We start from the raw sequence: 22,615 nt of genomic DNA, 5'->3' as shown, positions 1-22,615 counted from the left end.
GTGGTAGAGCTGGTTTGGGGGGATAGGCTGATGACCATCTCTCCTTGTCTACACCCAAAACTGGTGTAGAGTAAAACTGGAGATGCATGATCATCCCCTTGTAAAGATAAGGAATATAAACTGAAGTTTCATTCTTTTTGGAGTCAAACCCTACCAGCCCCAGGCTAGGATTATCTCTGGAGATACTTGCCGATGCCTGGTGGTTCAGTTCTTGACTTTGGCTAAGCTGTTCCCTGACACGGTCATCACTGATCTTTCCCAGAAGCTGAATTACCAGGTGAGACAGCCATGCATCTTAAAATCCAATTATTTTTTGGTTTATAGTACAAGCTTCTTTGGAGATTATGTTGTTTTAATCCTTGCAGTTCACAAATGCAATGCAGTACATGACATACATACCCTTTAGCATTTCTGTAGTATGATATTCAACTCAAACAATATTTGGAATTAAAAAAAGCCAACTAAAAGTACTCATAATTTTAAACCCTCTAGCCGATAAGTTCCAGTTATTTTGTGTGGAAACTAAAGACTGATATCTTCCTCTTTCATTTAAACAAAGATGAAATAATTTTTGAGATGTATGATAAGACCTTTTTCTAAGAAGTAGAAACCTTTTTTTTTTCGGCCATACTCCCTGATCTACAATCAAAAGAAGTGCACTCCAAAATTTTAAATAATTATGTTGGTCTTTGAATTAATGATGTTATGGTTTTCTCTACCAAAAGTGCATGGATGAATTTGATTAATGAAAAGAGATTTAAAGAGATGAGTCAGGGAACAAAGTAGATGAACTCAGAAAACCTGTGCTATATTCTGAGGTCATGTTTCACATTTCTGTTTCTGCCCAAAGGTTTCACCAAACTCTTCTGAAATGGGGGTGTGGGGGATTCTTTGGGGAAGTATTTGCTGAAAGAGATGATTTCTGTTCTTTCTCTTTCTGTGGAATCTCTTGACCATCAAATCAGACAGCTGTATCTTTTCTGAGGTTTGATCTGGGTTAGCTTGAAATTCTTTTAAGCTACAGTGTTACTGAGCCAAACCTGTGCATTGCTTAATATGCTTTATTAAATGAAATTTAAATTATTGCCTCTCTTACCTCTTACCTTCTCTTACCTACCTCAGGCATCACACCTGTTAGAGACTTTGTTCTGTGAGTGTGGCAGCCACACATATCTGACTGATGTCAGAAGCTACAGATTTTGTAAGGTTTGTTTGGTACGGTTGCATAAAAATAGTACGACTAGGACAGTGATATCCAGTGTGCAACTGTTAGAAGGAATCAGACAGCAGTCACCTAACAGGTAACACCCCTCTACAAAATCAGTAACACGTGTCTGGAATGACCATATTAAGCTGGTTTTGACCTACAAAAGGAGGAAATAATAGTTTGGGCCAAGCATGCCAAATTTGTTTCTCATTTATCTCAGTGGTCCTGAGCCTAGCCATCCTGACCTCAGAGAACTAAAGCCAGTCAACCCTGTGAAATCAAGAGCCAGCAAGGTGTATCATACATGTGGTATGATATACATAAGGCCTGACTAATGATTAATTTTTAGTTCCTAGGGGAAAAAAAAAAAAAAAAAAAAAAAAAAAAAAAAAAAAAAAAAAAAAAAAAAAAGCATTTGCCAAGTCTTTGAGTATAAGTAAAAACAGCCTGGAAGTTTTGAGGTTAGCTGCTCCCATCACAGCAATCCCCAGATGCCAAACAAAAACAGCTGCAACACCACCAAAAGACACCACTGTTTATGTCTTCACAATGGTCTTTATGCTTTAATAGATTGGAGCACTAGAGCCACAAGACAGACATTACTGCAGGGAACACCTGAGGAGCAGACTTTTCTCACAGATAATGTCTTTTACAAGCACACATTACCTGCCCTGATAAATCTGTTTTACGGAGTTATACATGCTAATATTCAAATCCTTCACACCCCTGAGAGAATGTACATACTATTGTGAGAAGAGTAGTTACATTATTATCACAATTTAACCTTACAGATGGTTTTCAAAAACAGTAGTTTCAAAAACTAGTTTCAAAACTGGTTTTAGCAGAACAGGTAAGCTATTAATGAAGTCTAATTGTACTGTTTTCTGATTAATTACACTGTATCTATATCTCAGCCTTATAAGGTAAACTACCTGATTTGGTAGGACAAGCTTTTTCTGACTGTGCTTCAAAAACTAGAAAATATTAAAATCTACTTTATGACTGACAGAAGGCTGCTGATGTCTGGTGATTTTTCCCTCTCACCACTGTTGATCACCTTGGCCTGGACCACACCACTGTCATCATAGCACAGCCTTCAGCAAAGACTCCAGGCCCTGCTGCACCCCTGCTGCAGACAGCACCCTGTCCCTCTGAGATGGCTTCATTCCCTACAGCCTGGCAGCTGTTGCAGCATTATACTCAAAATCCTGCTTATGCAATAGAGGAATCATAATTTACATACAAGTAAATAGAAATATATTGATAGGATGATGTTGGATATGAGGGAGGGTAACCTGGCTGTGAGATCTGATATGCCACTGATTGCGTGGGTTGATCTGACTGATCTGGTTAGCTTAGGCAGGTGTTCCCTTTCTTCCTTGACATTTCATGTGTGTTTCTCTTAATGATGTGTGCTTGGTTAATGAGTAGAGCCTCCCCAACAGACATGGTATTGCTCATTGGTCAGAGGTAGCTGTGCTCCCCTGCTAGAAGGCACAAGTAAGCTCAAGGTCCATTTGTAGATAAATGTAGGGTAATCATGCATCCAGTAATGAAAACACATTCACATGAGAAGCTGCATGTGCCAGTCTGCCAGTGGCTTTTAAGAAAAATTTTAAATTTCTTAGGGCAATGAAGCATGGGAAGGATCTAGAGAGTAAGTCATATAAGGAGTGGCTGAGGAAGCTGAGGTTATTTAGTCTGGAGAAAAGGATGTTCAGAGGGACCTTATCACTCTACAGCTACATAAAATGAGGTTGTAGCCTGTGGGGTTGGTCTCTTCTCCCAGGCACTGAACAACAGAGCAAGAGGAAATAGCCTCAGGCTGAGCCAGGGGAGGCTCAGGCTGAACAACAGGAAGAATTTTTCTTACTAAAAGGGTTGTCAAGCTCTGAACAGGCTGCTCAGTGAAAGTGTTCAAGAAATGACTGGACATGACACTTATTGCTATGGTCTAGTTGACATGGTGGTGCTCAGTCAAAGGATGGGCTCAGTGATCTTGGAGGTCTTTTCTAATCTTAATGATTCTATGACTCTCTGATCTAGATTTAATTATTACAGAACATGAACTAATAGAATTTCAGTCAAATCCCTTCTATATGGAAAAGTCTTGGTAATAATAAAATTAAAAGGGAAACACACCCATTCTGTAGTTTTTGTTCCCCTTTTCCTAGAGCTCATCTTCCCACTTCTCCCCTGCATCTTGAAGTCAACAGATTTGGGCCCCTAGAGAGGGAAGTGTCCGAAGCTGTCAGCCTCATGAATCATTCAGGAGGAAAAAGATACAGATTTCACTGGTTTCTTCTTTCTCTCTCCAGGAGCCACTTGAGGCCACTTGTGCACATTTTTTTTACATCTTCCTTTTTCTTCAGTGGTATATAGCATAATACTACATCCAAATTTACTATGTATGGTGCTCTATACATATGGCATATTTATTTGTTCTCTTTGTTATCTTTAAAATCAGTTCTGGCCAGCTCTGGGTCTGCATTTCTTTAACTGATCACAGAAGAGTGGTTTATAGATGCAAAGCCTCTCTCCAGTGCCAGCCTTGTTCCCCACTTTCTATCATCCCATGCCTGTACTCCTCTGCATCATATTGTGCATCGCTCTGCTTTTCAAACCTTTGCTATTGTACCAGACCTGTGTTTCTCTGCCTTATGCCTTTGTGTCAGAGGTATAACTATCCCATTCTGCATAGAATGGCTGCTCATTACTGTTACTTGTAAAAAAAAAAAAAAAGTGGTTTGTGCTATACACAATTAAAACAGATTCATCACCAGCTCTTTCTCAATTAAAGGAGTTGCTTTCACATCTGAGACAATGAAAAGAAAGCTACTGGTCAACAAAAATTCAGCCAGAACAAGACTACTGATCTTCCTACCCAAGGTCTTGCAAATTCAATAAAAAGAGTAAATGTGACAGATCTGAGCCCCTGTTAGCTGCTCTGAGCCACTGTGAAAATGGGGAAAGATAACATTACTGCCACTTCTACCCTAAAAAGCCAACTGCCAAGTGCTTTAGGAGCATGCTTATTCCTGAAATTTTTGACAGTAAGGAGAGAGGGAGTTGTCACTCCTCAAAGGTATTTCATTGAGAAAGGTTTTATAAAGAGATATGAAGCTGTTAGAGAGTGTCCAAAGGAAGACCACGAAGATCGAAGGGCCTTGGGCCGAAGCCTTGTGAGGAGTGGCCTTGAGAGGAGGAGACTGAGGGGAGACTTCATCACAGTCTTCAACACCTTCACGAGGGGAAGCAGAGGGGCAAACACTGATCTCTTCTCTGCAGTGACCAGTGACAGGACTCAAGAGAATGGGCTGAAGTTGTGTCAGCAGCAGTTTAGGCTGGATGTTAGGAAAATTTTCTTCACACAGAGGATGGCTGGACACTGGAACAGGCTCTCTGGGGAAGTGGTCACAGCTCCAAGCCTGACACAGTTGAAGGAGCATTTGGCCAGTACTCTGAGACACCTGGTGTGGCTCTTCGGAATTGTGCTGTACAGATCCAAGAACTGGACTCAGTGATCCTTGTGTGTCCTTTCCAACGCAGCATAGTTTGTGATTCTGTCACCTAGATGAAGTCATCTGTCACCTAATGCACCCTCAGCAAGTTTGCTGATGATACCAAACTGGGGAGAGTGGCTGATCCATCTGAGGGCTGACCTTCAGCAGGACCTTCGTAGGCTGAAGATTTGGGCACAGGGAATCCCAATGAGGTTAAAAAAGGGCAAGTGTAGGGTGCTGCACCTGGTGAGGAATAATCCCAAGTAGCAGCACAGGTCAGAGGGTGACTGGCTGGAGAGCAGCTCTGCAGAGAAGACCACAGAGCCTTTGTGGATGACAAACCTGTTGAACATTTCTTCCATATATGGGAAGGTGATCACAGAAAGTGATCAACACTTTGGTTCTCATGTGCCTTTGCAAAGTTTCCACAATTTCCTTAATGGTCTTGTCTGGCACTAAACTGAGACTGACTGGTCTTTAATTCCCCGGGTATTTTTTACTCTTTTAAAAAATGTATATTATATTTCCTTTTTTCCAGTCATCAGGGACTTCACCTGGCTGCAATCATTTTTCAAAAATTATGGATAGCAGCTTAGCAATTTCATCTGCCAGCTCCCTCAGGACCTATGGAGGAATCTCATTGGGTTCCATGGACTTGTATACACTCAGGTTCCTTAGGTGGTCTTGAAACTGATCCTCTCCTATGGTGGACACTGCAATTTTATTCTCCCGATTTTTAAATTTTCTTCTTCTGGACTTGGGAGGTGTGGCTGGAGAACATAATCAGAGAACAGACTTGGACTTCAAGCACAAAAACGCTGTCCTTTTCAGAGAATTTGTATGTGGGATCTCATAGGAGGTATCTCTGAAGTGGAAAGAATTCCAGCAAAGCTTGTTGGCCGTCAGAGACAACATTCTCCAAGTAAAAAAAATGGTCCATCCTCATGGAAAAAAGGAGACATATCAGGAGGCCAGCTTGATGAAGCAAGGAAGTTGTGACATATCTTCAACAAAAAAAATGCAAATATAGGTGGGGGACAGGGGCAGGATGTAGAGAAGGAATAAATAAGAATGGCCAAGGCATGTAGAGGCAGAATGAGGGAAGCCCAAATTCCAATGGCTTGCAAGAAGTGTCAGGGGCAATGGATGTTTTTACTACTACATTAGGCACAGGAGGCTGACCATTGTCATATGGGGTAGGTGATTCAGTGACAGCAGGCATGGATAAGGCAGGTCTTTATCACCCTGCTTGCTGTCACCAGCAAAGTCTGCCAGGCCTCTGCACTCAGTGAGGGAGAAGAAGAGCTACCAGCCTAGTTTAATGGTCAAGTCAGGGATCATGCAGGAGCACTTAACACCCACAAATGTCCTGAGACCTGTCCTGCTGCACCCCAGGGTGCTGAGGGACGTAGCTGATGTCCTTGGACAACCAGTTTCCATCAGCTTTCCAAAGCTGTAGATATGAGGGAGAGCCCCAACAACTGGAGAAAACAAAGTGCCAGAGCTACCTTCAAAAATGGGCAGAAGCCACTTTGATATGCCTGTTGGCTGGCCATCACTTTGGGGTAAAATCAAGGAGGGAGACATCCTGGAGCCCACATCTGGGCATCTGAGAGAGAAGACAGTGATGGGGAGTAGTCAACAAGAATTTATTAAGGGTATTTGTTGCTGCTGGAGAAAGATTCTCTGCAGTAAGACTCTTAATCCAAAGAATTTACATTTGCAGAAATAAATGAGCATGAATAAACATTCATCTGAAGTAAACACAAATTGAGCTATGTGATGTTTACTTCAGTTGTGAAATGCTTACTTTTTTAGAGGTTGGTTGTTTGGAAAGTGGGAGCCAGTGCCAAATTCTTGTAACTCCCAAGACTTGATGGAAGATTACCCGACATTGTATTTATTCAACAGAAAAATGATTATATTTTTGCTGCATTTTTATCCTTTTATGTGGTAGCTCTATTATGTGGGATGTTGAAATATGTACATAATGAACAAATTCTTAGTGATATAATCTGCAGAACGTTTCTTCTGCTGCTGTCTATCCATCACTATGTTTTCCTGAATACAATGAATGATCATTCTATGGAATAGTCAATATATACCATCCTAGTAGCAGCACTAGCCTCTCTCATTTCTAAATAGTTTCAGAAAATAAAATGAAAACTGCTTTCTCTTATTTCTCCTATTGCACAAGAGCTGAAAATACATGATTCAATAAAACACATTTTTTTGTTAAGAGAAAGATCCAAAAGGAATGACCTGCGATAATATTTTAGATTCCTGAATATGCGTTCCTCCTTTAGTGTTCACTGAGTCTTCAGGATGACTGAATGGAAATATGAAGCTTGTTTTCCAACTAGTGGGAGTCAGCTCAGCTCCATTAAGGATCAATCTATGAGGCAAGGTGGCTTCAGAGTGTCAGGCTCAGTATAAATGCAACACTTAGAATCTTGAAGGGGAAATTCAGTTTAGCCATGAAATTTATATATGTTATGAGCTGATATGAGACATGAGAGAAGGACTTCCCCATTATTAAGAACAGAAATAAAATTTAATCACACTTCCCAAATAGTTAGCTCATAAATAAAAAAAACCCCACACTGAAAATTATGCTAATCTGAAGCAGAATAGTATGGAAACCTACATGATACATTCAGTAATTCTACAGAGCTTCCCTAATGCAGAAAGCAGCAATTAATCTTTCAAGCCCTGTCTTTCAAATATAAAAATAAACAATTTCTCAAGTATCTGCCTGTAGAAGTAATGTTAGAAATAATGAAGAAACAGTTTTATTCAGGGTCCCAAGACAGAAAGAAGGGAATTATACAAAAGAAAAATTCCCTTCATTTTCATTAAGAACAATGGACTAACTTCTTTCCAGAATAAAGTCATCACCTTGTTTATTGGGTCCTTCTTTAATATGCTGTTCACAGTACTTGTCACAAATCGTACAAATGCAGTCTTAGTCTTCTCTTACTACTGCAGCTGCAGTGATGTATAATTTGAGTTCATAGCAGATGCAAGTCTTATTGCAGCCTCCTCTTATGGAACTTCCAGTGGAAAATAAGGAAATTAGTTTGATGTGCTGTTGTTTAGGAATGGCATTCTCCAGTACTGCGCTCCCACTAAAACCAGGCGCTGCTCGTTCCCTCCTCCCCCTCTCCGGTGCTGTGTGCTGGAGAGGGGAGCTGGGGGCACAAAAGGCAAAGACCATGGGTTGGGATAAGAACAATTTACTGGAAATAGCAATGAGATAAGAAAATGAATACAAACAGCCACAATATTAATGACAGAATGTACAAAGGACAGTGATTCACATGTAAAATGCTCACCTACAACCATGACCAGGAGGGAGCCCTTCTCCCTGAAAGAGATTCCCTTCCCCCACTCCTGGCAATGAATTGAGGTAGTATAGAATAACTTCTGGGTTCTGGCCATACCCCTCCTGGCTACTGCAAAAAATGAACCCTGTCCTGGCTGGAACAAGAATAGACATGAAATAAGTTAATTAATTTTTATTTTCTCCCTTCCTTTCTTGTCCTTCTGTTACTGAATTCCCAGATTCTTCATCCAAAGTATTCCAGCCACAGTCTGTGGTAACTGGGGCCTTTGAAATGGCTTAGAGAACAGGAATACAACCTGAAGCTAGATCTTGACATCGTAGAAATAGCTGCGGCCATTATAATTATGAAAGAACAACTTACTATCTGAAAGAACAACCTGAGAGAACAACTACTTGTAGAGGCTACTTCATATTAAGAGACAGGCTGACCTCAGTTTTGTCTCCTCATACTGCCCTTGAGATCTCTTCTTGAGATAAAATTAAGCTTCCAATTTTTCAAATATAAATCTCACAAGCCCTTTAAGAAAATACTTTAGGGGTAGGAGCTTCAGGGCTAGTATAATAAGCTGTTTCACATCCTCCACATTGAAACCGCCTCTCTGAAATTTTTTATACCTCAGTTAGAGATCTGTTCAGCAGAAAGCTATGAAAAAGCTCTTTTTTGGCAAGTACTGTGGTACTGTGCAAGCAAGTACTTGATGGAGATTGGACAGTCACAACAAAAAGAGCTGCTGCTAAGTGGAACATATAAATTCAGAAGCTTAAGTCAGAAAAAAGGGAGAAAAGCAGGCCCAGAAGCACTGATTAGCTTGCACATACAAGCCTATCTGTACCCCTTGTGAAATAGATATTGTATTAACAGGCACACTTTCACTGCAAAGGCATATAATATGTAACCAGTCTTAAAAAAATCCTCAAGACTATCTTTAATCAGGTGCATCTGAGCATGATTTAAGAGAATGAGTTATGAACATAGTGGGTGGTTGCATGTGGGAAGTGAATGAAGTTATTTGGCAGTGAGGAGTTAACAAATTCTGGTGGGTATTGCTATTTTTGTTTAAGGCACACTGAGTTGCTGTTAGTATTAATACAATCTTCAACTTTTCAGTTGCTTAGTCTTTAACCATTATAGGGTAATAGAAAAGGTATCTTCTCAGTCCCAAAGCTAGTTCAATTAAGTTGCCTGGAAAATGAGCTACAGTCTGATTTTTCTGATCAACTCCTTCACTGTACAAATTTGTCCCACAATATAAACATTCCTTCTCCCTAGAGGAAGAAATGGGTCCCTATCACTAATAAAATAAAATTTTAATGTACACAAAATCTTGTATTTCTGCTGTACTATACCGCCAAAAATATAGAGAAGTACAAACTCCAGTTTAGTTTTGTGGTGTAAAATGCAATTGCTCACTTTTCTTTTTGCAGTTTGGTTGTGTCAAAATAACCTGACCTTTTCAGTTCAAACTAACTGCTCACCTGAGGAGTGAAAGATGCAAATGCTTTCTCTGCAGATCAGCCTTCCTTATATTATAGATACATATTATAATATTGGCTTTTTGCAAGTGTTAAAATGGATTTTATATGTGTAGTGTTAAAATAACTTTGTTATAAAGGTATAATTTTTATTTCTGTTGTTAATTAAGCTTAGACATAGTAGTGGAATAGTTATGCTTGTGTTAAAATGTCTGCTTGGATGAGATAAGATCCAATGAACATAGGATGAGGACACCTGCTACAGATATTCCAACTCACCATCTGAAGTCAGTGTGGACCAAGGCCTGAACTGGAAAGGATAAGGAGAAGGAGCCAAAACCACAGCCAAGAAACATGCGTGCTCTTAAAAGGTGGGCCCAAGGAGGGGCCATGTAAAATAGTTCCTGGAAAATGTGAACTAGTTTATGGAAATGCATGAGGGTCTATGAATATGAAAAGAGCTGATGTAAGGAAAAAGGTATTTAAAGGTATCCACAAAGATAACAGTGTGGTCTTGGCTGAGTACCAAGAGGCACCTGGCCTTTTTAACCTTTGCTCTATGGTTCTTGTCTCCTATTGTCCTTTATTAAACTTCTAAATTTTCACATGAGAGTGAACCTGTTTTTCACACTTATAATTTGATATCATTTTTTTATATATAAATTTTGTGATTTCATAGATGAGGTGAAATCAGGAAGTCTAACAGCAACAATTTCAAAATCATTGTCCATTATTTCAGTTCAGCCAGTTCAAAATTCCTAAAAATACATGGGATTTAAGTTTTGCAACAGCAGAACATACTTTGAGGTCAGTGCTTGAGGGGCCACTCATAGCAAGAAATCAGCTGGGGTAACTGAGAGGCCCAAGACATTTTGCAGTCAGAAGCTTGCTCGGATACTTTACATTTCTGCTTGATTCCCCTGATGTGACACAACAGACCTGGCATCACTGGAACATTGCTTAAAATCATCTAGGTTTTGCTACCACACAGCTCTGGAATAGCCCAGGCACATCCAGTTTTGTTAGTTTCCCAGTGTCCCCTGGCCACCTGCTGTGCTGTGCAAATGCCTCTGGAGTAATCATGTGTTTCCTAGAAACCAGGAGTTGTCACACATCTCTTGTACCCAGACCACCATCTAACTGATCATGATCCTGGTTGAGGTTGTGCCTGGGCTTGGCAATCCCCTCTGCACAGGGGATGGCCTTCCCTCTTGGTTGTCATTACTGCAGTAGTGGATACCAATTACATGACAGTTTCAAAATCTGTCTGGGTTTGTCATGGAATTTATCTACCCAGAACCTTCACTGAAGAACGGCACACATACATGATCTCTAATATTGCAGGCCTGGGAGGTCTGTAGTTTCTGCAAATACAGCTCATTAACTAACACTTACACTTTTCAGGAGGTAATGTTTTACCTAAATCTCTTGGGGAAAAATAGCATTTTAAAAGAAAAAAAATAGAGTGAAGAATTTTCTATAACATCCATTTTTGAGAATAGAATTAGAAATCAGTGTTGATACTATGGGAATTACAGAACTTATCCTGGGTATGTAAGCCCTTCCCTTCCCTTCCCTTCCCTTCCCTTCCCTTCCCTTCCCTTCCCTTCCCTTCCCTTCCCTTCCCTTCCCTTCCCTTCCCTTCCCTTCCCTTCCCTTCCCTTCCCTTCCCTTCCCTTCCCTTCCCTTCCCTTCCCTTCCCTTCCCTTCCCTTCCCTTCCCTTCCCTTCCCTTCCCTTCCCTTCCCTTCCCTTCCCTTCCCTTCCCTTCCCTTCCCTTCCCTTCCCTTCCCTTCCCTTCCCTTCCCTTCCCTTCCCTTCCCTTCCCTTCCCTTCCCTTCCCTTCCCTTCCCTTCCCTTCCCTTCCCTTCCCTTCCCTTCCCTTCCCTTCCCTTTCTCTCAGCCCAGCAGCTGTTTCTGCCTGTATTTGCCTTGGAAGCTATAGGGTTGGCACACAGCAAAACTCGTGTAGAATCACAGAGTAGAAGTTCTCTTCCTCAAATGACACTTCCAGAGCAGAGTATTTTTCGGCTGTTACTTACCTGGTTGTCCAGACATCCATTTCTTTCTTACTTGACAGAGCAATGGAATAAAACTCTTCCCCTAGACAGTGAAGGACGCACTGAGAAACTGGGTAGTAGGTGGTAGGCCCCAGCTGTTTTTCTGTAGCTCTGTGTGGAGGACTGAGAAAAAGGAGCCTATTCGATTTGCATAAATTAACTGCCTTTTACAAAGACTTAGTCGTGGTTTTTTTGGTTTTTTTCCTCTCCCTGTTGTATCTAATAGAAAAAAAACCCCCAAATTACAGTGTTTTAACACTGATAGTGTGTGAATGAGTGTGACTTACCAGGGACCAAGATTCTCAAAGCAGACAATCCACTTTGCCTGCTCTGTCTTCCTGTCATGGTGTACTATTTAAAGCATCATACTTGCATATCAAAAGAGCCTGTGAGTCACGACAGAACTTCTGAATCACAAAAATCCGTGCTTGTGCCACGGATGAAAAAAATAGCTTCACTGTGAATGCTACCAGGCAGCAGATAGTTGAATACCTGTGTGTATGTGAGTAGATGTTTGAAGCAGAACTTCTGCATTCCCAGGAAGCAGCCTTGATTGTTGCAAGGGTCGCAGGATGGACCCGTAAATACCAATAGTACCTGGTTTAAATACAGATGGCATGTCCTGCATTCTCCAGTTCTGGAAGGGTTGTAAGAAACCACTTAAGAGGCTAGTGACATATTCTGCTTCTGCACACAGACTATTTGGGTTAGGAAAGGTGGAGCCTGGAAAAGAGTACGTAAAAAAAAAGACAACTCCCTGGAAGTGAAGAGAGACTCTGGAGATCAGAGGGCTGAGTGAAGATGGGTACCAGGAGATGCCCAGAATTCCTAGCCAGTAACACACAAAAGAGGTGCCTGCCAGAGGTGACACAGCCAGAGCCTGTGTGACATTCTGCCTGACAACACAGGGTCAGCAGTGACCTCCCTGCTGCAGACTGAAGTTGACAATTGGGAACCTAATGCTGAGAGAAGTGAGGGTGTAAGTGCATAGCACAGTCCCCAGATCCTTGATGAGCTGTCATTCAATATGCCTTATCTGGGAAACCTTGATTACTTGCTTCATATTTTTAATTTAATGATTTTTAAAGAATTTCAGAGCCAACATTTACTAATGTGTGCCAACTGATGCACACAGATGCTTTGGATTAGAGATACCACAGCTCTTTCCCACAAGCATTAAAAGAAATGATGAAAGAAAAAAAGCACAGGAAGTATTTACCAGATGATTTTGAGTGCTTTTATCTCTTAGATAAGATTTTTCTGCTATAGTAGAGTAATAAAATTCTAAAAAACTTAAAATTTAAAAAAAAACTTCACACTGAGTATTTAGCTAATCTGTTTTATCAGAAATAACACAAGATGGAGTACCATACACAAGCTGTTTGTGACCATCCCACTAACTCATATGAGAATGACAGACCTCTAGCCACACTATTCATGTGGAAGTATATTACGGTATCTCCACTAGAACTGTGGAGATACTGATGCTGTGCTCCACATTCTTCTTACTACCTATTAAAAAAAATTACAAATTCTCACTGTTGCACTCTGCAAAATACACAGATAGGAAGAGTAGCAAATAATAGAATCCACTTCTGTCATTTGGACATCTTGACTGCTTTGTCTCAAGCAAATTGTGCATACATAGAAAGAAACAAATATAAGGTGTATACTCATGAGTGACTAATGTACATTGTACTTATTCTGCATCTAACTGAGACATAAGATTTATTTGTGGTCTATAAGGCAATATGGCCTGTCAGTGCAACAGTACAAGGAAAATGGCAAACATGCTGGTTTTAGCTGCATAAATAGGGACATTACATAACCTCTGCATTTGGCTTTACCGTGGCTTTACTTGTTTCTAGCATATGGCATTCAATTCTCAACGTCCATGACAGACACTGAAATCAGACAGAATCAGAAAAAGACATAAAGACTGTTTAAGCTGGGAAAATAGGCTGTATCAAAAACACAAACCATTTAGCTTGTCAAACACAGAGTGAAGGGATCTGCTTGATACTAGTGAAAAAACAACTTTCATAAAGAGTTTTCCTACTCAATATAAAAATATTTTTTGTTTCGGAATACAATGTGAACAAATTTAAATTATAAATAAAGTGTCTTTTTTTTTTTTTTTGGCTAGGAGAGTAGTTATCAGTGAAAATAATTTGGCACATCTTATTGAAGACCATAATGAACTCTCTAATAGTGGCAAATTATTAATCAAGGTATTCCTAGACATATCTAAATAAACATACTAAACCTCAGGTGTTGCTAGTGGCACACATTACATAAATCACCAGACTAGAGGATCACAGTTTTCTCTTATTTATACAAAATTTAGCTACATATATGAATGAAGGGAACAGCGCAGTTTAAGTCCCTTGCATTTAGTGTCTCAGCTTAAAACTTGAATGGAAAAGGACATCTCTTCATGCCACAAAGATGAAAAACTGAAAAGCACACTTAATCGGAAAATTAACTGGAAGTTTTAAGAAAGTCTGCAGAAAACTTGTGTAAACCATAACAATCCTTGAATACTGCAAGTCAGCAAAACATGTTTGAGAACAAATTCGAATGTGATGGTGTTCATCCATTCACTTGGGCTGAGGCCAACTACATGAGGTTCAACAAGGTCAAGTGCTGGGTCCCGCCCCATGTCAGAACAGTCCCCCGCAGTGCTATAGGCTGGGACAGAGTGGCTGGAAAGCTGGTGGTTTTGGGGATGCTGTTTGACAGCAGATGAATATAAGCCAGCTGTGCCCGGGGCCAGAAAGACAGTGGCATCCTGGTGTGAATCAGCAACTGCGTGGCCAGCAGGCCCAGGGCAGTGACTGTCCCCCAGTATTCAGCACTGGTGAGGCCACACCTGAAGTTCACTGTCCAGCTCTGGTCTCCTTACTACAAGAAAGACTTTGAGGTGCTGGACCGTGTCCAGAGAAGGGCAATGGAGCTGGGAAAGGGTCTGGAGCACAGGTTTGATGAGGGGTGCCTGAGGGAGCTGGGAATGTGTCGTCTGGGGAGGCTCAAGGAAAGACCTTTTCACCCCCTACAACTGCCTGAAAGGAGAGTGCAGCAACATGGGGCTGGGTTCATCTCCCAGGCTTACAGCAACAGCACAAGAGGACAGAGCCTCAAGCTGCACCATGGAAATTTCATGTTGGACATCAGGAAGAATTTCTTCATGGAAAGGATTGTTAAACATTGGAACAGACTGCCCAGGGAGATGGTGGAATCATCATCCCCAGAGGTGCTCAAGAAACAACTGGATGTGGCACTCAGTGCTGCGGTCTAGTGGTGAGCAGTCAAAGGTTGGGCTCAATGATCTTAGATGCATTTTCCAGCCTAAAAGATTCAGTGTGTGATATGCAGGAGAAAGACCACAGCATAAAGAGGAGTCACATAAAAACAGAACTGAAAAAGTGCTGTTAGTTACAATCTAGTCAATAAATTGAAGTGAGGAAGTAAAGAACGCCAAGCATGATCAAACAACTCTTGGCTAAAAAGGACAAGTGGTCCAATGCTTGTTAACATTAATTCATGACCTCTGCAACATTTCTTTGTGTCTTGGTGTTCTGCTTAGTTGTGGTGTGTTGTCTATCTATATGTTCATAATGCTCCAGTCAGTAAAGTTTGTCCAGAGCTTTTGCAAATGCATTTCCAGCAGAACAATTTTGCCTTGGCATTACCTTTGGGAGTAGCTCTGTGATTATTTTGTGAATTATGTCAGAATTCTCTTCTGGAAGTGTCAACAAGAGCATGGGTATGTGACTCAGTATGTCTTGAGATTCAAGAAGAGCACTCCATAAAATTGTGAACACTGTTATTACCTTTGGAAAACAAAAATGCATGTCTTCACAAGGAAGATACTTAGAATCACAAAATGATTTAGGGTTTCTTGACATTTAAAGTCTACTAGACCAAACAATCTACCACAGGCAGGGACACCTTCCACTAGTTCAGGTTACTCAAAACTCCGTCCAACCTGGTCTTGAACGCCTCCAGAGATGGAGCATACACAGCTTGTCTGAGAATCTGTTCCCAGTGTCTCATCACCATTACAGTACAAAATTTATTTCTTATGGCCAATGTCAATTGACAATCTTTCAGTTTTAAATTGCTACCCCTTGTGCTATCACTAAGGGCTCAGGTAAAAGTGTTTCCTATAAGTTTCGTATATAAGATCAATGTAAGAAAAATATATGTTGAAAAAACACAATAAAATCTTTACTGGAGTATTTTCTTCTCCAGGCTAAACAATTTCAACTCTCTCTTCACAGAAGGGGTGCTTTAGGCCACGTATCATTTTCATCCCTTCCTTTAACAAGTCCTTGTCTTTTCTGTGCTGGGAACCCAAAAGCTGGATGCAGTACTGCAGGTGGAGTCTCACAAGAGCAGAGCAAAGGGACAGAATCTTCCCCCTTACCCTGCTGGCCACACTACTTTTTGTTCAGCTCAGCATGCAACTGACTTTTAGGGCTGAAATGGCATGCAGCAGATTCATGTCTAACTTTTCATATACCAATATGCCCAAGTCATGCAGGGCTGCTCTCAATTCACAGGCTCTGCTGATGCTGGTGACTGCTCCAATCAACTGAGTACTGTTGAGCTTCATGAAGTTCACATTCAGCTTCATGAAGTCCTCAAGCCTGTCAAGGTCCCTCTCAATAGCATCCTGTCCTTTCAGCACATCAGCTCACATCACTCACCTTAGTGTCATCTGCAAGCTTGCTGAGAATGCACTCAATCCACTGTTTTGGTCATTAATAAAGACACAACTTTACTAGTGCCAATACAGATCCCTGAGGGACACCCCTTGTTAGGGATCTCCTTTGGATACTGAGGCATTAATAGCAAATCCTTGGATACAGTCATCCAGCCAGTTTCTTATCCATCTAGTAGTCCATGAATGAAGCACACCTCTAATTTATCAACAAGGGTGTTGTGTGAGACAGTGGCCTCAATGGATTAAGGCTCTCACCTTACCTACTGCCATGATTCAGTGTTGATCTGCTGGAGGGTAGGAAGGCCCCTCAGAAAGATCTGGATAGGCTGAGACCAATAGCATGAGGTGCGACAAGGCCAGGTACCGGATCTCACACTTCAATCACAACAATCCTATGCAGCCTACAGGCTGGGGACAGGCTGGCTGGGAAGTTGCCCAGGGAAAAATCCCTGGGGGTAATGGTCAACAGCCAGCTGAGTGTGCGGTGTGAACAGGACTAGGGAAGTGATTTCCTCCTGTGCTTGATACAGATGAAGCTGTGTCTCAAATCCTGTGTTCAGTTCTGAGCCACTCAATGAAGGAAGGATATGAGGCATTGGAGCAAGTCCAGAGAAGGACAATGTAGTGGGTGAAGGTTATGGAGCATAAGTCCTATGAGAGGCAGCTGAGAGAGCTGGGGGTATTTAGTCTGGATGAAAGGAGGCTGAGGGGAGACCTTATCATTCTCCACAACTACCTGGAAGGAGGCTGCAGCAGGATGGGGGTCGGCCTCTTCTCCCAGGCAAACAGCAACAGGACCAGAAGACACAGTCTTGAGCTGCACCAGGGAAAGTTTAGATTGGACATTAGGAAGAATTTCTTCACAGAAAGAGTGATTGGGCATTGGAATGAACTGTCCAGGGAGGTGGTGGAGTCACCATTCCTAGAGGTACTTAAGGAAGGGGTGGGCGTGGCACTCAGCGCTATGGTCTGTTCGACACAGTAGTGTTTGGTCACAGGTTGGACTCTGATATTTTCCAACATAACTGATTCTGTGATTCTGTGATAGAAACTTGATTTGATGCTGTCTGTTGTGGCTCTAGAATTGCATATCCAAGTTGTGCTTACCAGCAAATGATTTGACACTAGCTGATAATCATCAAAGGCACCACGTGTCCGTACCTAATGTGTCCATATCTAATACCACATATCTTACGTGTCCATGTGTCTACACCTAATACATGATTCCTACATCAATAAATGTACAGATTGCACGTGAAACTGGATTTCTGTAGCAACATCTCAGATTTCCTAGTATTTACTAAGAGAAAATTGTGCAAGTATAAAAGGAAAACCACTGGAAGATCTTGCAAACAGATTTCAGATGGAAAATTTTTTTGTGGTTTCATGTATGCAGTCATCATCAGCTCACTTCAACCAAGATGAAAATCACGGCAAGCACACAACTGGTGCTCTCAAGCAGACACTTCATTACTTGAATGTAGATACAAAACAAAACTACAAGCAAAAAAACAAACACAACTCGGAAAAGGAATTTAAATTTGCAGCTCAATCTGCTCAAACTGCCAGCATAAACACATCTATTGGATGTCCAGATGACACTTACTTGTACTACGTTCAGCTTATATGATTGAGTGCTGAAGAGTCAGCAACATAGAAAAAACAGTGGTTTTATGAAAAAGACACTATCAAAAATCCTCTGAAATACTAAGCAAAATATAGACAAAAACAAGGACTGAGGAAATGAATACAGAGAAAATTCAAGTATATCCAAATCTGCAATTTTCCAGCTGTAGGCAATCATGTTTTTTCATGTTCATGTGGTCTTTACAGACCACTGACCAGTAGCCATAATGCTTCAGACTAGGTAAACAGCATCCCATGAAGCCCTGTTAGGAAAGGGTGATGTTGGGAAGTGTTAGTGAGAGAGTGAGCGTTATGATCAGCCTTTAAGTGATGAAAACTCCACTTTTTCCCACTTGCCACATTTATTTGCCTTTTGGAGAAGTGGGCTTTTATCAACTTTTCAGATTGACCTTGCATGAATATGTGCCTCTACAAAATGTTGCTTCTTTTCTCTCATTTTTCCTGCTTCCTTCTGTTCTCTGTCCTTCTTTAAGAAGAACTATTGGGAAGTTCAAAATATTGTATACCTCAAATTAGAGACCACCACTTTCAGATGGCTTCAAAATCCTGTTTTGGATGCAAAGCAGGAAGTTTCTGTCAAAAAAGTCATTGAAATAAATTCCTTTTCAATTTCAGAACTGGTAATCCATAAAATTATGTAACTGCGAATAAGTAAGTTGGTTAGTTCAGTGTAAATGCATCACTATTACAAATGGAATTCAAAAAGTGTTTGGTTATTTTTTAGATTCTTATAGTTTATATATTTATGTTTTACTAGCTTCTGTAATGAAGTGATGGACTAATAATACTGTGATGTTATTTCTATATTTCCAATAGACTTCCTTCAACCTGATCACAAAACTTTTCATTATGATTTTGCTACTTTACTGAACACTGGCACACTTGAAGAGATCCTTCAAACAGCTTAGGAGTGCAACTGCTGGTCAATACATTGCAAACATTAAGTGATTTTACAGGAGTAGGTTTAGATACACAGACTATTAATCATATGTGTGAATTAGATTATTCATCATGGTTCAGAGTTCACAAATCACTCAAAAAGAAAATTAATTCCAGCATCAGTGAAATTTGGTCTTTGGTAAAGTAGGAAAAGTGATCATGTATGGACAGCAATATAGCAGAAATAAATTGTAACATCTCACTTTAATTCCTTATGACAATTTATTTGTGACTATATGTCTAAAATATTTTATCTTTTGTTAGCAATGCAAAGTTAGATAAATCACCACTGATAGTATGTTGGAGATTATTATTTGGTTTTATTGGTTTTAAGCATGAAAATGAGACTAACAACAAAGTCTTTGAGCAGTTACCTACAGTGGTCTATGACATTGCCATGACCAGAGAGAAGTCGATCCCATTTATAATGTGTGTTGGCTCCACCATACAATGTAATTCCATGGATAAAATTTCTCAGAGAAAGTTCTCAGGCAGTAACAGCAAGTCATGTCCATATTTTTTCCCATAAACTTCTGCTAAGAGCAGCAGACGCACAAATTCAATTGTATTCTCTTTTAACATGATCAGAGATAAAGTCCACCAAGCACATTGATTTTTTTTTCTTTTTTTCTTGTGGAAAATACAATTAATTTGTCAACAAAATCTTTTGACATATCTCACCTATTCATGTCTGTACTTCTTATGAGAAATGAATTTTACTGATATTTGTGTAGCATTTGCTGTCTCTCCTTAAGAATTTTTCTGGCTTAGTTAATACAATTCCTGTTATGAAAAAGCCTTGGCAGTAAAACAGAAAAAAAATCATGAGCGTAAGAATTAACATCAGCCAATCTGTGCTTCATTTAATTATGTATCTGTGAGCAAGCAGAATGTGCCATTTCAAAGTTCTAATGATGAGATATTTTATGACAGTACTACGCCAGTACTGGCCTCTTTAGGAGATAGGGAGCATCAGAAAGTAGCTCCAGCATCCCCTGGCAGTGTCTGAGCCTTGCCTTCCCAAAGCTTTGTAGACTTGTGTATCAAAGGCTGAAAACTACAGCTGGGACCTGCAGAGTGAATACTCATGGAAGCAAATGACAGAGGTTGTTTTTATTGTAATTTCTTCATATTCTTTTGGAGTGTGGTAATTTTCACTTTTACATGGAGTTGGAAAAGTTAACTAATGTAACATATTCTGATTATATAAATTTTTGTGAGAAAATAAGGTGTATGTAGTAGCCTGTGCTGGATTAAAACCTAGCTCCCAACCTAATTTCTCACTTGAGAGTAGGCATTTATCATGCTCCACTCCTTTGGGTTTTTTGGTTTGGTTGATTTTTTTGTTTGTTTGTTTGGTGTTTTTTTTTGTTTTTGTTTTTTTTGTTTGTTTGTTTGTTTGTTTTTTTGTTTGTTTGTTTTTGTTTTTTTTTTTTTAATAATCCCAAGGATTGAGTAGCTGCATAATCAGCTCTTCCTTATCCAGAAAAAAAAAATATTGGCAAAGAAATCAAGTGTATTTTTTTTTCTCTCCTCTTACCTAGTTGCTATGTTACAAATTATGGACAAGGTCCATTTTGATCATAAATGCTATAATAACATTCATTGCCAGATCAGAGTAGTAATTCTCGCATCCTGGCACTCTGGCTGCACAGGCACTGACCTCAACAGGCTCATGGTGGAGGAGTTTCTTGTTGGTGGCAAGTACCCCATCAACTACTTTTTGAAAGCAGTGAGAAGAAGCAGGTTTCTTTTTCTTATATATCTCAGAAGTTACAGGATCAGCTTAGGTGCTCTGAGACTTTGAATCGACTAATTGAATTCTTCCTTGGCAGTGTGACAAGTGAAGAAAAGATCAGAAAGTGGAAGTGTTAAGGAGAATGAAGGCGCTCTTATTCTGTTAAAATCTGTCCTTGTGGTCTTAGAAATACATTGATGATTATTCTTCTAATCCTGAATATGTTTGGCTTCAGTACTCACCTAAAGATTAATTTAAATAATTGTCTAGAAGCCAATAATTTAGAAGACATAGAAAGTCTGATAAGCCACTGAATAATGAGACAGACTTATTTTTTTAAACAGTATTAGATCAAAGTACACACTTTTAATTATTAATTGCATTAACATATATATGACAATATTAAGTTTTACTAAAAGAACACTCATTGCATGATTTATAAGAAGCTAAATGTCTCTCTCCAGACCATCAACTATTTCAGGGAAGGAAAAAAAAAAGAAAAGCTACTCCTTAAATTAATTATAATGTAACAGTCACAACAGAGCATTATACTTCTATTCCAGATGGTGAACTGCCTAGCCCAGTTTATCCCAGAAAAAAACTAAACATACTTCAGTCTCACAACAGTTTGGAACAATGGCTCAGTTTTTCATAGTTGGCCATGGTCTCACCTTGACTCATGTAAGCATCTAGGGCATGCATATGTAACTGGCTGCAAATTAAAATTAAAAAAAAATCTGGGAGGAGGGAAGGGTGTTAACCATTCTTCCACCAGCAGTTTTCCACAGCTCCCATGCTTCCATGTGACAGCTGGGAAAAGCAGAGACGCCTCTTTTTGGAAGGTCTTTTGACAAGGAAATTGTACAGCTTCAGAGTGTTTGGAACACACTAACACACTAAAGCCAAAAAAAAAAAAAAAACCAAAACCAACTCCCAAAAAATAAGTAGTGCTTGTTATTGACATTTCTCCGTAAAAGTGCTAATGAAACAGACAGTCCATATTTTTGGTTTCTTCTCTTGCATAAATACTACCTGGATTGCATCTCACTCAAATCACTGCACTTCTTTTTTTTAAGGATATTGGAGGCAATCCCTGAGATTTTTAATGGAAAACTAGTGTCAAAGCAGACAGAGATTCTCAGGAGCAGCCTCCTTCCCCACCACACAACCAAAAGGTTCCTCAGAAACACTGAGCTCTGCTGAATGTTACTTTGAACAACAGAGTAAATGAGTTTGGTAGAAGCAGCTCCCCTGGTTTACTTCTCCAGTATGCTGTCCTATGACAGCTGTGGGCTTCACTTAATGCAAATCAGGCTAATACAGCTTTTGGTACAAAATCTTGAGCTCTCGTACTGCCTGCTGCCGCCAGGGCAAAGGCAGGTTGTGTGGAGCAGCAGCTGTTGCTGGGAAAACTGTTTTCACTCCTCTCTTCACAGGAGGAGCAAGTGAATTTACTGCTGCTTGGTCCCTTCACCATATTTCTTATTTCCATTCACCTGATTAGTCAATAGCAAAACCAGCCTTTCTCCCACTCTTTATCCTTTCTGCTGCAAAAGACAATTTTCCTTGCCTGGAGTAATAGCTTGGAAAACAGCTCATTTCAGCTGCAGCATTGACGATCACAACTGTAACACCCTGAGAAAACACTTTGTAAGAGGGGTTTTTTGCAAGTCCTAATTGAGAACTCTTTATTGCCTGACTTAGCTGATCACAAAATCCACATATGAACATCCCAACATTTTTTTAACTTTATTCTCAGTAACACAACATATTCTTATGCAAAAAAGGCAAGACAGAGGCTGATGACTTGCCCATAGCCGACTAAAATTAAATTTATTCTGCACTTTCCTGCTGTGTTTCTCTTTCCTCCCACCATTAGTCTGGAGAGTCTGTAGGAAACATAATCTGCCAAGCATTTGTATAGTGTCAGCACAATGGGGATTGCAAAGGTCTTTAATGATAAACCATGTAATG

General features: G+C 40.2%; 1 long non-coding RNA gene across 3 annotated transcripts; it reads right to left on the bottom strand.

The window, feature by feature from the left end:
* Positions 1-7,175: 7,175 nt before the first annotated feature.
* Positions 7,176-11,946, bottom strand: LOC135290513 (uncharacterized). Of its 3 annotated transcripts, XR_010353281.1 has the most exons (5): positions 11,876-11,946; positions 11,571-11,631; positions 9,809-9,933; positions 8,046-8,190; positions 7,176-7,901 (listed from the first exon to the last, which is right to left on the bottom strand). It is a non-coding gene; the product is annotated as an uncharacterized LOC135290513 (long non-coding RNA). The 3 variants fall into 3 exon arrangements; XR_010353282.1 differs by lacking the exon at positions 9,809-9,933 and having other exon boundaries at positions 11,876-11,894; XR_010353280.1 differs by lacking the exons at positions 9,809-9,933; positions 11,876-11,946 and having other exon boundaries at positions 11,571-11,785.
* Positions 11,947-22,615: the final 10,669 nt, after the last annotated feature.

This window comes from Passer domesticus, chromosome Z, assembly GCF_036417665.1.
Source record: "Passer domesticus isolate bPasDom1 chromosome Z, bPasDom1.hap1, whole genome shotgun sequence".
Taxonomy (NCBI): Eukaryota; Metazoa; Chordata; class Aves; order Passeriformes; family Passeridae; genus Passer; species Passer domesticus.
Note: the sequence above shows the minus strand (reverse complement) of the source record. Positions and strands in the feature narration are given on the sequence as shown.